Consider the following 15,414-nt stretch of genomic DNA (forward strand, 5'->3'; position numbering starts at 1 on the left):
ATCTATACAGGTATTATTTCAGTTCACAGTTTACATGCTTACCAGTCCGTATAACATCTGCATTTATGTGGGTATTTTGCTGTGTATATCAGAGTGACAGGGCATGATAGAGTGATGACATATTCATGGGTGTGGATATTTCTGGGAATTTAACTTAGGCGTGGATTGATCACCTACATTTCTATGTGTGTTTGATGATACCAGCACATTAAAAAGAACTGCTTCACCTTCACAGGTACGGTAAAGTTTGTTTCCTCACATTCTATTGTGAAAAGATGAACTGGAAGGACAGACAAAGTGACAGTTGTGTTAAACTACTCATCCTCCTCAAGCCATCTAACCCTTACAGAAACAAATCAGCTTTTCTAATTTTGGCACTGCTAAATCCCCGAGGTAGACATATTGTGGATATTTTAGACATCATAGTCCAAATAGTGTTGAGAGAACTTTTAATTTGAAACCATGCTTAAAGTAAAGGCAGTAGTTAAGAAGATATTAGCATTCTCAATGTTATTGACACTTGTCTCCTTTGTTAAAGGGAAGGGAACACAGATGCTGATTACCAGCTAAAGAATGCACTGCTACTCAGGCACAAGAAAGAAAATATCTAGGAATATGCTGGCTTCAAAAGCCATATCTTACCTGGTATCTGACAACTCAAAACACCCAGAAAGCCTGATTAACAGGATGAGCTGGTATTCCCAATCCGCTACAGAATGCAGGAAATGGAAGTGATCCCCAGTTATGGATGTTCTCCATCAAAATTTGAAACAGCTCCTGAAGCTGTCCTGCTCCTTCCTAAACCAAACCTCCAAGGATTAGCTCAATGGAAATACAATATCAGCATTACACCCCTTCTGCTTTCTTCAACCGCACTGGGCTCTCGCTCTGAGATGTCAGCACTTGTTAAAAAATGAACATGTTTTACCAAAAGAAGTCATTAGTGTAATATTTTCATTCATCCAATTGACTGCACAATCTGTAGCTGAAATCTAGAATGCACTTTTTGTATCATATACCAGTTCTTTTCAGTTCAATTATGTTAAATGGAAAAATAAATATATCCAGATACAGAAGAGTTATGACAATACTGAAAGAAGCGAAACAGACTCCTGAAAATGACCTTTTTCCCCCTAAGGTTCAGTTCTACAAGGATGCAACACTTCCAGTTTTCCTCTTTGTAGCCAGAGATGGAAACATAGAGGGAAATCAATAGCACTGTAAGACTTTAGCATCAAGACGTATCAACTGCTTCTATTTCCAAGTCATACTGTTGGAAAACAAAAACTCCCATGGGCTTCAATAGCTTTTGATAGTCCCTTTAGATCTCAGAAACATCAAGGCTCAGCATCATCTGTAAAGAATAGATCAGAATAGGTTGTGACTATATCCAACTTATTCAGCAACCATTCATTCTATTATTCTATTACTATTGATAATAATTACCATGTATTTAACACCATCATTTGTGTCAGTATCCTTTCTCCAACAAGCTTGTCACCTGATGTACAATGTAAAATCCTTATGTGGTGATCCATCAGAAATAAGGATAATTGAATAAATTTCTTGATAGACTAGGACACAGTAAAAATTAATATGAACTGGGTGGTAACTGGGCAAGGAAGGGAAGTATTGATGACAGGTCCTCTATGCATGCTCAGAGAAAGATGTTTGTCCACTTCAAATTACTCTTTACTTTCACAATATTTCCGGTATAGAAGTACACTGTGTTTAAGAAGGGCGTGTGTAAAATTTGGAACATATTTTTAATTGTTAGTTACGAAGTTCCATATCTTCAAGATCCTGTTTACTGGATACCTTAATGAGGACTGAAAGACTTGGCTATGTAGATCATGTTGAGTAGCTAAGTTACCCCAGATAAGAATGCAGCTTCCATTGCCATCCAAATAGATCAAATCTAGAGGGAACACATTACTTCAGAAAACACGCTTACAATCTATTCATGCAAAACTACTTTTGCTCATGCAAAAGAAGTGCAAATGTTTCAGGAACACCATGCAAAGATCACTGATGGAACAAGAGATTACATTCCAGGGCACTTTGGGTATAGCCCCGAGGGACAATTAAAGCTTGAGTTTCCATTTGTGCTCACAGGTAAAATTCAATCTGAATACTTCAAAGAGTGAGTAAGCCACAGATTTATATTTAAAAAATTTTGAAGATTTTGTGCTGGAAAACTGCAGATCTGTAATGTGTTGGAATTCTTTTGTTAACTAGAAACATGAATTTATGTGCTCTGTTGCCACTTACTAACAGATTTCCTGCATATCAGTAATAAGAAATCCTCTAAGAAAGCTGTCTCCAAGCATAACAAGATATTTTCATGTTTGTTCATTATAAATTATGTTATTTGATTTGAATAGTACTTTTACACACCCTTGCTCTCAGAGATCACAAGAGGTAGAGAGCACTAATTATTACGAACAATCACAGGTCACCTAACTGATTAAGAGCAGCTATTACTTTACTGTTAATGATTCATTAAAAGTCCAGAACAACTAGCAATAATAGAAGAGTGACTCCTTTTACCATGTAAGACTCACCCATCATGATCAGATGCTTCAGTGAATCTGAGAACGTGGGTTACTTAAGATCATAACAAAACTAAGGTGGCCCTTATGAGCAAAATCACTATTAAAATAGAATTCATCAGGACAAACTTGTTCAATACATTGCAGATACAACAGGACAACTGTCACTGTCAGAGCTGGCAATAGTAAAGCAATGACCTACAGAGCTCAGCAGTTTGAGAAAAGGTATCACTCCTATCAGTGACAATCAAAAAAAGCTATGGCCAACAGTAAATACTGTTACAAACACTTATGTATGCACCCATACTAAAGGGCCAAGAAAATTCCATGTGGCTGCTGTCAAATTCCAAAGAGTGATGGGCAGGTTTTAAGCCTCAAACCACCTGAAAATAGAACAGCAGCAGTCACAGGTTCCAAGGCTTCCCTCCTCATCACTCAGTGCCTGCTCTGCATGGGCTGCTACCTCCCCAGATTACCCAATAACACAGTGTCCTTCCCACTCCAAAATCCTCTTTTTAATCATAGTTCCTATACATTTGCAGTGTAATCTCGTACTCTGGACTTTTCTGTCAGACCAAGATACTGTGTAAACTGACAAGTTTGATTCTTATCTCATCAGCCTCTAAGAAAAGGTCAAGTTGTACAGCCTTTTCCATCCATTGCACCTTTGTTTCTGTCTTCTTTAAAACTAGACTTATTCTATGATGAGTAGGAACTTGTGCTCTCAACAAAGAGAATCTGTATGCACCTCTACTGCTAGATTTCAAAGGAAAAGATCAGCTTGCAGGACAGCTGCTAGGCGGTTTCATGCTGATTTTTGCCACAGTCTAGCAAATGGTATTTGGGAATGGTAGATCAAAAATGGCAGAGTATTCAGGCAGTCATGAAGCACAAATGTCCTCGCTGTACCCAATGTGACATTCAGTTTGGAGAAGGCTTATCTCAGATAATAATTCTCCCCACAAATCTCCAGATTCTTTACTTTATAGAGGGATGCAGCACATCTGGAGATATTCTTTCAGTACACCATGCTATCAGTTAGCATATATACCGCACCAGTGCCCTGTCTGATACATACAGGTGTGATATCATGTTTGCTGGCATGCACTACCTCAGACATAAGCTGCTAGCTATCCCACTTTCCCCCAGATTCAACTCACAAGACAATGTTTTCTTTGGGTACTAAGACAGGATTTCCTAAGCTGTTTGGCCAGCTTCCTACTGCAACAGTTAAATTCTGCTACCAAAATTGACTGGATGCATGCTGCATGTCTTAGGAATTATCTGTATTTGGAGAGGAACGTATCCTCTTACAAGGTGTTTCCAGGCACATGAGTGAAAAAACAGTGACTAGGAACAGCTATTGAAGATATACGGAGTGAAAATCATGCCCAATAAATCTGACCACCTTCCATAATAAAAAACTGTTTCTGTAAGCATGGAGTAGCAAGCTTTTGATATGACTGTAGATAAACTGGGGGTGTATGGAGTAGATAAGTGAGCTAAATGGTGGGTGAGAAACTGGCTGCACCATCAGGCTCAAAGGTCAATGGTTCTAAGTCTAACTAAGCTGGTTACAACCTCTATCAAGATCAGTGCTGTTTAATATCATCAATGATCCTCCCTCAATGAATGGGACAGGATGCAACTGTCCTCAAGCTCACCAATGACACTAAACTAAAGAGGCCAATTCATACGCTGCCATTCAGAGAGATCTCACCTAGCTGCAGGAATAGGTCAGCAAGAATCCTTCAAGATTCAGGACACTGTTTCTGCATCTGGGATGTAACAAACACCATGAGACATGACAGAGGTTCACAGTGGAAAATCAGCACAAGTCTGCAAATGCAACATTTCTTGGCAAGGGTGAGGTGAAGCACATAAAGAGTTGCATTAGCAAGAGCACAGCTAGCAGAGTGATAGAAAGCAAACCCTACTTTAGGCTTGTGGGGTGGCACCCTGAGCACTGCATCCAGTTTGGAATCTTTCAGTACCAAAAAGATACTGATTCATAAAAATATTTAAGTGCCTGGATTGTGAGAGGCTGAATGCCCTGAATTTGTTTTCCCTCCAGAGAAAAGCTCTGGAAGGTGAACTGAATTACTGTAATCAAGCAACAAAAGCACATTTACAGGGAAGACAGAGCGAAGTTCCTTAGAAGTGTGCAGTGAAAGGACAGAAGTAAAAACTGCAGCAAGAGAAATTATGATTTGATAAATGGGGAAAAAATTAGTGTAATTGGCTAAGCCCTGACATAGGTTGTCTAGAATGACTGAGAAATCCCTGCTCTTGAAGACTTTCAAACCTAACTGAACAACGCCCTGTGCAATCTGATCTAACTTAAAAGTTCAGCCTGTCCTTCGTGATCTCTGGAGGCTCATTTCAAACTATGTTATCTGGAGAACTCTGATACAGTTCCTGTTCTTCAAAGACCACCTTGCCACATGAAGCTGTTCTGCAGGCCTGTCCCTGTCAGAGGCATGCAAATCAGAGAGTTTTGACACACATTCTCACAATTACACAACTGCGTCATATGTTCCCTTCTAAATACTCGCTCACTGTCCAATCCTTGAGGTTGTTATCAGGCAAAGTCCCATAAAACCCCGGAGAAAGCAACATTTGCTTCAGTGTCACTATTTCATTGTGACTTATCTGAACAGAAACTGCATGTGTGCTAACTGAAACTACATTAGGGCTATGGGGGCAAAGTCTGGAAGCTCCTAGTCACTATTTGCTCAGTTCTCATATAGACCTCTCTCTGAAGCTACGGGTATAGCGACTGTATGAAGTCTGAACAAAGCCAACAGAGGACTGCATCAACTAACCACAACTGATTTATAATATTAGGCTGTGGATGACTCAGATTTTTGCTACCTCAATATGGTAAAATGAACAGTTCCGCTCCACTCTCCTGCCTACAGAGCAACACTATTTCTCCTCTCAAATATAGAATGGGTAGTTCAAAATCAATGGAACAGCTGAAAGGAAAGCAGTGCCTTTGAATTCCCTTTGAGTTCCTGATGTTCAGGCAGAACAAATATAACCACAACATATGAATAACAGAGGCCAGCCATGGGGTTCTGACTATCCATGGTGCTGGATGGCATTTCAGGAGTGGCAAAAATTAAGCCCTTATTTTTTTTATAGAAATATCTGTACTCAGTGGAAGTTTGGCACAGACTGCGTGTGTTGCTGCAATTAATTCTTTACAATAAATTACTAAGGGCTCGGCAGAATTAATGTGAAATAAGTAATGAATCCAGTGTAATTACTAGAACAAAACCAGCTTCTAGATTTTAAGATGATATTGAGATTGGTCAAAAGATAAAATTATTAATTTTTTGAAGTTACCTATAACCACATTCTGTTTTAGTTAATTACAATGAAATATATAATGGGCATTATATATTAAAGAGGACATTGTATCCAGGGAAGTCAAATTTAAAATGTCATAGGTATTAAAACAATAGAAAATACTTCCCTGTTCTTTTTCCTACACTCAGCTTTTATCTTCACATTCCAAACAGACATCTTGGAAAAAGCAGACCTGATCTTTCTTTCCTTGTTAAAGGCTTACTCTCAGTGTTGTTCATAACATACAATAACACAAACAGGACAATCAGGTTTTCAATAAATCATCAATGGAGAGTGTAAAACAGCCAGTCCCACATTGTTGGCACTCCATCCACACTTCGAGTTCAGTGAATTATAATTTCACATTATACCTTTTTATTCTCTAGTTACATCATTTCCATTAGCTAAGAAACTGCAAGGCTACTTCATATAGGTTTCATGGCACTAATGGAAAAAAGTAGATGCTAATAGCTAATATTTGCTTCCTATGAATTATGTTTCCAGAGCTTAATTGCTTAAGTTTCCCTGGCAACAAACTCATCAAGCACATTTCAATAAGGCCTACATGTGTGCTGTGTACAGAGCCATGCCAGAGATCCCAGATGACAAGGTTTAAAAACACAGTGAACTACCCTTTGACAAAGCAAGGACCAGAGCAGTCACAGAATCACTGAGAGCCTTCCCTAATGTTTATAAAATTGGTCAGGCTGCAGCCATCAGTATCTGTAAAGTTCACAGTGCAACTAAGTCAGTGATCCTTATTCCAACAAAAAGAATCCTGAGACTAACCTCACTTATTTCATATGAGTGTAGTTGTATTAAGTTCCTGTTATCCACCTAAATAGAGAAAAAGTGGGATTATATTCCTGGAGTTGAATTTAACCAGTAAATCTGCACTTTGCTTCATCTTGAAGAAAAAAAATCACCTGCTGATTCTGTTTCATGTTTTCCTACGCAACAACTTATTACATAAAACCAACTGTCTTTATGACAGCTGTGTCTCTGCACTTTGCCAAATCTTCTACAGATCATAAGAAAATATCCCACATCTCAAAAAACAAATGTTTAACTACGTAAACTGCACTGAAGAAAAATCACCCTTTTGATGAATATGCACAGGCATAACTAACTTGTACATCCCCTATGCACGGACATAACTTAATCTTAAGTGCCTCTAACATTCTATTTCACAACAAATACAAAAGCTCCACTTGCAAAGTAAAAAAGAGAAAAAAATAGACCAAGAGAAAATAGAGTCAGAAAACTCTGCATACTGGTAGGATTTTGAATTGTCCCATAACATTATCTTGACATGGCAATTGCACATACTTTCAGGCTTCCCTCTTTGTAAAAAATCATGCTCTGTGGATTTCCTACTCAGATCTTCCATATCCTTATTGTGCATTCAACACTCTAAAAGGTAAATCACCTCTTAGTTTTAAGGAACAGTCATACTTTCAAATACATAAGGAGTTACTGCTTTTTCCTTCCACTTCCATGATTGGCTTCAGACTCACTCTGGATGGTACCAATAGAGGCAGAGAGGGGAAAACTCAGTTTGCTGGATGTTACAGCTTCAGGGAGACTTGAGCTGAGACCATTTTAGTGGTGGCAGCTGAAAGTTGTTGGTCACAAAGTCATGTGGATGTCTACCTCTTTATCAGGCACTCACTAGAAATTACTCAATCATTACATTAATTGTTTACAAAATACTGATAATCCAATCACTTTTCTGATTGGGTAATGACTTCATATCTTTCTAGTACTTCCAACTAAATCAGAAGGAAGAGAAAGGCAGGGAACTCTACTATCTGTTACAATGCAGCACCTTCTGATTTTTTTATGCATTGCAGAAAAGCTACAAGTATTATTCAAAAATCTGTTTCTACAAATAGTTCTTCTCAGCTGCAAATGTTCATACAATCACTATTCATTCAGCACACACACACACATATATATAAATATATATAAATGTAGTTTTGTGGAACAAGACATACATTTGGACATGCATTCTTAGCATGAAAGAACCGACTGTCTTCCCCAAAACCTTAGCATACTATTACACAGATGGAAAAAACAGCAAACAAACTTTGTGTCTGCACCAGCCTTTAGCATGGAGGTAGGAATGGATGTGGAAAAGGTGAAGAATTTTTGTTCATATCCTTGGAAACAAGCAATCTAATTAATACCATGTAAACCCTGGCTGACTCCATAGCACTATTAAGACAACAACAAACACTCCAGGGTCATTAAGATTGTGGATCAGGGACAAAAGAGAGAAACAGACTGGTGCTAATGATATACTGCATGGTGACATGAGAATCACGTTTACTCTGCGAGTGTTGTCTCTAGAGCTTTGACTGAAACAAACCAGATGAAAATTTCTCTTTTAAGAAATGCTTAAAAATCAACATTGTGAGGAGAGAAACACAGATGCTGTTCTACAGACACTCACACAACCTGGAGAGACTCAGTAAAACAAAAAGGGAGTGTTGTTTTTTTTTTTAACTGAGTCAGTATGTTCCAGAATGAGTCCCCCCCTCCTCTTCTCATTGTTTCAGTTGGTGTTTGTCTGCTTGGCTTGTTTAGCTAAAGTAAACAAAACCTTCTGAAAGAAATGACTCCAACCACAGAAAGAGTTCTTCACTGTTCCTTCTGAACACAAGAAATACAGTGAAAGTACTAATAGCACCAGGAAACAAAATCTAATAGACAGAGAGAAGAAGGTGGACAGAGCACCAAAATGTGCAACAGGACAACTATTGTCAAAGATCTCTCTAGAAACCCTATAGAACAGAATAAAAGCGAGTAGTTAAGACGTGTACTCAAACACTACAGGTGGCATAGTGAAAAAGAGAGCAAAACTGTTAAATCATACGAGCTTGTGCAAATGGACTTCATAACAGCTATCATGCCAAGCTGAGCATAACTGAACATCAAGAGCATTACAATGAATTCAGTTCTGCTGCTACTTGATAAGACTTACAATAGAATGATATTCAAAACAAATGTTGACATCATACAACACAGCATCAGAAGAGCATAGAATGCAGCAGCCTCTAAAGCTGCTTTAAACTTGTAAAATGGTGCGTCAGAAACAAAGTTTTACAGCACACAGCAGTCATAAATAATCAGCTGCAATTCTCACTTTCCAGGAACTGAAAAGTAAGTTGATTTCCATGCAACTCAACTGTTCAGATCTATATTTACTCTCCCTTCTTCCTCTACATACAGTGACATTTTTATTTCTTTGAATTAACCAATATAATCCTCATATTTAAGGAGCATCATACTGTGCTTAGCATTGTATAAATCTCTTCTTAAGGGGAATACCTTCAAACGTTTTCTGCCTCTTACCTTAACAAATGAAAAAAATTCTTCTGAGCTTTTATGAATTTGGCGCAGACAACAGCAGTGTAACAAGAATGTATTCATGTTCTTAATGGAATAGAGAGCTCATTCTAATAAAAAATTGATCGTGATTTATTATTTCAATCACATTTAAGTCAATAACACAAGCTCCCTATGTGTGCAGTCCTAGGAGATGAAAAACACGCAAGAGAACATTTCCCAGGACACACCACTGTCTATAATTACAGCCACATCACACAACAGGCAACTGGGGCCACTCTGAGTAGACTTGTAATGAATACTGAAGTTGCCGATTGACCTCATACTGAATTCTTACTTTCTGAGAAACTATTTGAAGCAGCAAGAGCACGTGCACCCATTGACACTGACAGTAAGCAGCTCCGTCTGAATTCAGTAGTAACAAGAAACAAAAGCTCAGCTCACAATTCACAGACCATCCTGTGTAAGTCACAGTCTGCTAAGGCTCTGGACAGCAGGCAAAACACGATGATACTGGCAGCCAAAACACTCCTGGACAAAAGCGTGTACAGTGCAATGTACATCAGCAGTGGAATGTGTTCCTGCATGGTTACTTAGAGGAAAGCACTTCTTCCTTCTCTTACTATATGTATATTGCTCATAGGCTTGTAGATGATGGAATGACAGGTTTGTTTGTTTTTTTGACCTCCAAGTAAATCCTTCTTATTAAATAACTAAAACAATACTGCTGCTTCTTCAAATGAAGTAATAACAGAGCTACTAATATCCAAGTTTCTGCATCAGAGCTTCACATAATTTCTTTAACCACACATTCAGCTCAGTTAGTTCTACTCAGCTTCTGCTGGCTGCAAAGGTTAGCAGTAATCATTTATCCACGTAAATCATCAATTTAGGACTTGGGCTGTAGTGCTGCTAGCATTTACAGATTAATTTCCCCACATTCTAAACACTGAAGACAGTATGCACTATACTTGGAAATACAGAGCTGCTTACTTTCCCAACAGCACAGAAACACCCCCACACCTGACCAGTTTACAAATAAAACATGGTATTACAAATGGAAAACACCCTGAACTATTTGTCCTTAACAGTGGAAGAATAACCAATGCCAATCTGAAGTCTATGGCTTCTTACCATTTCAGTCATTTAAAAAAGCCTAACAGAATATAGAACATACTTAAACCTCTAAAACACATTCCTGTGCTTTAGTGCATCTTTCAAGCTCTCTGCCATAAACCGAGGAGTACCTGGAATGGCTACTGTATAATCCAGTTAAACGCTTGAAAAACAAAGCAGTTTACAAAGCACAGGTATTTCAAGTAGCTTAAAGGTAACATGAAATGTGAAAGCTGATGAATTCTACAAAGTTATTTACTGAAGGACATCATATAAGTTCATCAAGATTTCACGTGAACAAATGAAGATACTTATCTTAGAGTATTAATGATCCCAAAGGGCACAGAACCACACAGACTGAATGTTAAGAAGGGACAAGGTGCACTGACATTGTGTTCTCTTCATAGAAGCAATGAGCTAAGTACTGGTTACTTACTTACTATATTATATTCATATGTGATTATGTTGCATACACACATTTATGTAGTTATATATGCATTCCTATAAAACTTTGATAGTACATAGTCCTATATATAAACTTTTAAAATGTATATATAATTCCATATAAAGATATCACTTTTATTTGTTATATTTATTTCGCGTAGCAACAGGATAAGCTGTTTTGGTTTAAAACTAGAAGAGGGTAAGTTTAGATTAGACATTAGGAAGAAACTCAACTTAGAGGCTGCCCCATCCCTGGCAGGGCCCAAGGCCAGGCTGGATGTGCACTAGGCAGCCTGCTCTGCTGGGAGGTGTCCCTGCCCATGGCACAGTTTGGAACTGGGTTGGCTTTGAGGTCCCTTCCAACCCAAGCCGTTATCTGACTTGTAATAGCATCCTATCAAGTCCAAAGGTACTTTGATACTATTACTATTTTACAGGTTTATTCCTTAGTTTTCTAATCACACACTTAAATGTGCTTATGGAATCAGGGAGATTCTAATAAGAAAACCAGAAGCCTCTATTTCTATTTTTGCTTCTCAGCCAGAAGAAAAAAAACTTTCACTTCCCTAAATGGCAGATCAGTACTGATCAAAGTAGTGTTGATCGCCTCCTACAGTGACCTTTGCAAAGCACAGGCAAACTGATGCACAATAGCAGTGCAAATACTACTGAGCCTAATTCTCTAATCCCAACACTAATATATGTTCTGTCTCAGTGGATATCTGCCTCGATCCTGATTGTTCATAAAGAGTATGAGGGTAATCCTGAAATCATTATTTCACATCTCAAATCACACAATCACTCTCTAGCAAATATTTTTGCATTTTGTACTTTAATTTATATTACTACCATCTTAAGAACTGCATTTCAGTAAAAAAAAAACAAAAACAAACAACAAAACAGAGTATGACTAGAAAACTATGCATCTTTCAACTGCAAAGAAGTAAAAGCACTTTGTGTTAGCTACTTGATAGAACAGAGGAACTATTTTGATATCGGAATAATTCATGAACAATAAATATTTGGGGGGTTTTAACTATCAAGACAGGGTCTAAGAATACAGTAGAGTGAATAGTGTGAGAAGAGAGTTCTCCAGTAGATGGAAGCATTGCTCAGCAAAAGCTGAGATCACACTGCTTGTAGAACTGTCCATCCTCTAACAGTGAATGGTGACTCACTGTACTACACAATGATTTTCATATACAGATATCCCAAGCAGTAGACAGTAGTAGAAAACAAACCTGTAATTCTTTATCAGTATGAGATCTCTAATATTTCTATATCACTGAATACAATTACTGACCTTCCTGACAGCTAAACACACTCCACCTTCTTGTTTCTTTCTCATTCTTTACCAATAAGGGTGATTTAAACCTAAATATTTTAAATGTATTTAAATTAAATAAACCCATATTGTATGGTAGTGAACAAAAACACAAATTCAAGGGGTCATTCTGAACCTTACTTAACAGGAAAAGTAACTCCAGTCATCATTCATAGTAAGAATCAAATATCACTTCAATATCAGATTCAACAGTATTCTATTCTAGCAACCAAAGAATTGTGAGTCCAGGAAGTTCCATAGTTATTGACCCACATTTCACAGTGATGCTAGTCCCCTACCCCAAAAGATTTGCAAATAGCACCACTGTATATTGATTAACTAATAAACATTTATCAGGTTAGAAATTTAGAATTTACCCACGTCTCTCACCTGACAGTTATGAGCCTCTCAGTGCTGACTGACTGCTACTTTTCACTTCCATTATCTGTTTTATCTTGCTGCCATCTGATCTCTTACAGCTGCTGTTTCCTGCTGGCCTACCTAGATACAGATGCGAAACACAATTTTATTTTACAGTTACTTTGGCTGAGAGGTTGATATTACTTTGTGCAGTACCGTGAGCAAATAAACAGTTATACAAATAGTACTTGAATGAGGAAGAGAATAAAAAGATAAACTATAATAAAAGCTTTTTACTACTTCAGCCCCAAAATTTGCAATTGTCTTTTTTTTTTTTTTTTTTTTTCCCCCTCATAGCTAAGCCTGGAAAATTCTGCTCTTTTCCCAGTGGAATTACATTCTCTCTTCCCTACTCTTCACCCAGTTTTGCCAAACTTTAGATGCTGTTTTAATTCCAGTCTCCTCCCAACATTTTGGGAGCCCTGGATTTCAGTCAGCATTTCAGCAACTCCAAAATTTCTGTCCTCAGATATTTGCCAGCACTACACTCCATACCTTTTTGGATAGAATTCTTGTTTTCAGTTCCACAGTTACTGGTATGGTAACCCACAAGAGTTTTCAACTTGGGGCTCAACAAACACGGTAGCATCAGAAAGTGTATGTTTCCTGGGTAACTAATGGCAAGTTCGTGACTACAGTTTCTAGTGAGTGCTTGAGAACCTGCACAGGTACTGAGAGCAGAGACCCTCCTTAATGTGTAGGGGTAATCACTCTTAACATGTGCACATTTTATCTTAGACACGTAATTCACCCAAATTGCAGAATGTCTGAAAAAGTAAATAGAAATGTATATATTTAAATAAAAAAGAAATATATAAACATATATATTTATACATAGACAACATTCTGCCAGAGTACTGATCAGCACATCACATGTAATACTTATTAAGATAAACGGTTACCACTATTCACCTTCCTGCCTCCTCACATGAAACATGATCAGCTACACACGTTTTCACATTGCTCTCAGTGAAGTGCAATCTTGCATATCCTTCTTCATCTCTAACAGCTGACTCCTAGTTTTTATTAAATCTCTTCTTCACCTTTCACACTGAATTTTTCCTGGAACTCCAGCAATAACTACAATGAAAAACAAAAATCAGGTAAAAGGCAGAAAAGAAGGGGAAAACAAATTATAGCTTGTCTTTTAGAGACAGAGCCTGGGGCAGATGGAGCAAGCTCAGACATGTAACATTGACTGTTAGCATATCTCTGACATCAGCTGGGATAATAACTGGGCTGGACTATTCATCACAGAAAAAAAAGAAACCAAACAGGAAAAAGCAAACAGCAACAACAGGTGGGAATGCATTACACAGAAGCACAGGACTACATAGTTCTTTTTTCCATTTTTGGTGGCATGCTGATAGAAACAGATGAGCAAGATCCCTCAGCCCAATTGAAAGAAGCTCAAATCGAGCACACCACATCAGAAAAATAATTGGGGACTTTGAATCACAGGCAGACCGTCCTGGAACATGAATACATGAGAAGTGTCTTTCTTGTATTATTCCCATTAAAAGGAACATTTCCTGGCTCTGCTCTGATAACAACTCCTTTATTTCTAGTTACCTCAGTCAACTCAGTAACCATGGCAATTGTCTCTAGTGCAATGACATCATACTGTTTCCTGGGCAACAGCTCCCCATGCGGTGATGATGCTCCATGAGGCTGGGGAGAAAGTATTTGAAGTGGGAAGATAGGGAGGAGAAAAGAAGACTCTGGGAAAAGCAGGATAAAAGATAACAGGAGTGAAAATATGAGCCCTGTGAGAAGAATAAAGGCCAGAGGAGGGAAAAGAGGGACAGAGGATAAAGACAGGAGACTGAAAAAAGTACAGAAGGGATAAAAATAAATAATAAGGAAACAACATTACTATTTGCTTTTTAAAAATCTTAAATTCATTCTCTGATAATACATTAGTTAGGCTAGATTTGCTGAATCACAACACTCACGATCACATCAAATTAAGCTATAGTATAAAATGCTGAATTAGATGAAGAGACTTCTGATAATCTGTAAGAAACTGCCAGAAACTTCCAGAAAGGCACCAACTGGAATCACGCTGTATGGAATATACTAGCTACTTTTTCTGAGACAATGTATTTTTCTAACACGTTTTCATTTTCTCAGTGCCCAGTTCCTCAGCAGATCCGTCACAGTGCTGCCAATAACCTGTTGTTACTGTTGTGTCTTACAGGGCTTTGGAGGATCCTTTTGCTCTCTTCTTTGGTTTTGGTGGTGCTTTCTGGCACTTGAATTTAAGACAAAAATAACTTGGCTATCTTACAAATGAAAATCTGTTTGCATTGACTGAAAGCTTCTCCAAACCCTCACCAAGATGGAAGAGCATTCACTGAACTGTCTCTGAATTCCACACAGTCTCAGCTGGTGAGTCACATTACTAGCAGCTTTATCCTAAATGGCTCTCAAACTCTGTGAGACAAGCCTGGTGGCAATGAAACTGACATGACTGATACACGGTATTTTATCAAGGTACACAGCCTTGTGTGGGAGGTAAGTAACAAAAAATAGAGCCTTCAGAGGACACCTTGCATTCTAAATCTTACAACATTATTGAAGAAGCTTTATATCATGCAGCATTCTCTACCCAGTAAGGCATATCTGAATATTCTTTCTTAAGCAGAAGGTTTAGTTTAATTCACACCTCCACTAATTGCCCTCTATCATTCATCACAGGAGGTAATGCAGAATCAGATGCAACAATTGTGACTGGATAGCAATTCAGCAAAGTTATGTTGTAGCTCTAACATCTTCTATCAAAATCCCCCCCATTACTTTCAGGGTCACCAACCACCAGACCAGGCTGCCCAGAGCCACATCCAGCCTAGT

At 38.1% G+C, this 15,414-nt stretch overlaps 1 long non-coding RNA gene across 1 annotated transcript; it reads right to left on the bottom strand.

Annotated features, from left to right (window-relative positions):
• Window positions 1–15,414, bottom strand: LOC107321099. The gene is made up of 4 exons (XR_001558462.2): window positions 14,134–15,414; window positions 13,474–13,641; window positions 12,532–12,642; window positions 1–1,354 (listed from the first exon to the last, which is right to left on the bottom strand). It is a non-coding gene; the product is annotated as an uncharacterized LOC107321099 (long non-coding RNA).

This window comes from Coturnix japonica, chromosome 15 (assembly GCF_001577835.2).
Source record: "Coturnix japonica isolate 7356 chromosome 15, Coturnix japonica 2.1, whole genome shotgun sequence".
Lineage (NCBI taxonomy): Eukaryota > Metazoa > Chordata > Aves > Galliformes > Phasianidae > Coturnix > Coturnix japonica.